We start from the raw sequence: 1891 nt of genomic DNA, 5'->3' as shown, positions 1-1891 counted from the left end.
GGCTAAATGCCCCAACTAAAAGACACAGACTGGCAAATTGGATAAAGAGTCAAGACCCATCAGTGTGCTGTATGCAGGAGACCCATCTCACATGCAGAGACACACATAGGCTCAAAATAAAGGGATGGAGGAAGATCTACCAAGCAAATGGAAAGCAAAAAAAGGCAGGGGTTGCAATCCTAGTCTCTGATAAAAGAGACTTTCAACCAACAAAGATCAAAAGAGACAAAGAAGGCCATTACATAATGGTAAAGGGATCAATTCAACAAGAAGAGCTAACTCTCCTAAATATATATGCACCCAATACAGTAGCACTCAGATTCATAAAGCAAGTCCTTAGAGACCTACAAAGAGACTTAGACTCCCACGCAATAATAATGGGAGACTTTAACACCCCACAGTCAATATTAGACAGATCAATGAGACAGAAGGTTAACAAGGATATCCAGGACTTGAACTCAGCTCTGCACCAAGCGAACCTAATAGATATCTACAGAACTCTCCACCTCAAATCAACAGAATATACATTCTTCTCAGCACCACATCACACTTATTCTAAAAGTGACTACATAATTGGAAGGAAAGCACTCCTCAGCAAATGTGAAAGAATAGAAATCACAACAAACTGTTTCTCAGACCACAGTGCAATCAAATTAGAATCCAGGATTAAGAAACTCACACAAAACCACAAAACAACATGGAAACAGAACAACCTGCTCCTGAATGACTACTGGGTAAATAATGAAATGAAGGCAGAAATAAAGATGTTCTTTGAAACCAAGGAGAACAAAGACACAATGTACCAGAATCTCGGGGACACGTTTAAAGCAGTGTGTAGAGGGAAATTTATAGCACTAAATGCCCACAAGAGAAAGTAGGAAAGATCTAAAATTGACACCCTAACATTACAATTAAAAGAACTAGAGAAGGCAGAGCAAAAAAATTCAAAAACTAGCAGAAGACAAGAAATAACTAAGATCAGAACAGAACTGAAGAAGATAGACACAAAAAAAATCCTTCAAAAAACCCGATAAATCGAGGAACTTGTTTTTTGAAAAGATCAACAAAACTGATAGACCACTAGCAAGACTAATAAAGAATAAAAGAGAGAAGACTCAAATAGATGCAATAAAAAATGATAAAGGGGATATCACCACTGATCCCACAGAAATACAAATTACCATCAGAGAATACTATAAACACTTCTATGCAAGTAACCTAGAGAATCTAGAGGAAATGGATAAATTCCTGCACAATACACCCTCCCAAGACTAAACCAGGAAGAAGTTGAATCTCTGAATAAACCAATAACAGGCTCTGAAACTGAGGCAATAATTAATAGCCTACCAACCAAAAAAAGTTCAGGACCAGACGGATACACAGCCAAATTCTACCAGAGGTACAAAGAGGAGCTGGTACCATTCCTTCTGAAACTATTCCAATCAAGAAAAAGAGGGAATCCTCCCCAACACACTTTATGAGGCCAGTATCATACCAAAGCCTGGTAGAGACGCACACAAAAAAAGAGAATTTTAGACCAATATCCCTGATGAACATAGATGTGAAAATCCTCAATAAAATACTGGGAAACTCAATCCAGCAGCACATCAAAAAGTTTATCCACCAGGATCAAGTTGGCTTCATCCCTGGGATGCAAGGCTGGTTCAACATAAGCAAATCAACCAACGTAATCAATCAAATAAACAGAACCAATGACAAAAACCACATGATTATCTCAACAGATGAAGAAAAGGCCTTCGACAAAATTCAACAGCCCTTCATGTTAAAAACTCTTAATAAACTAGGTATTGATGGAACATACCTCAAAATAATAAGAGCTATTTATGACAAACCCACAGCCATTATCATACAGAATGGGCAAAAACTGGAA

This window comes from Rhinopithecus bieti, unplaced genomic scaffold (genome assembly GCF_001698545.2).
Source record: "Rhinopithecus bieti isolate Rb0 unplaced genomic scaffold, ASM169854v2 scaffold_2453, whole genome shotgun sequence".
Lineage (NCBI taxonomy): Eukaryota > Metazoa > Chordata > Mammalia > Primates > Cercopithecidae > Rhinopithecus > Rhinopithecus bieti.
Note: the sequence above shows the minus strand (reverse complement) of the source record.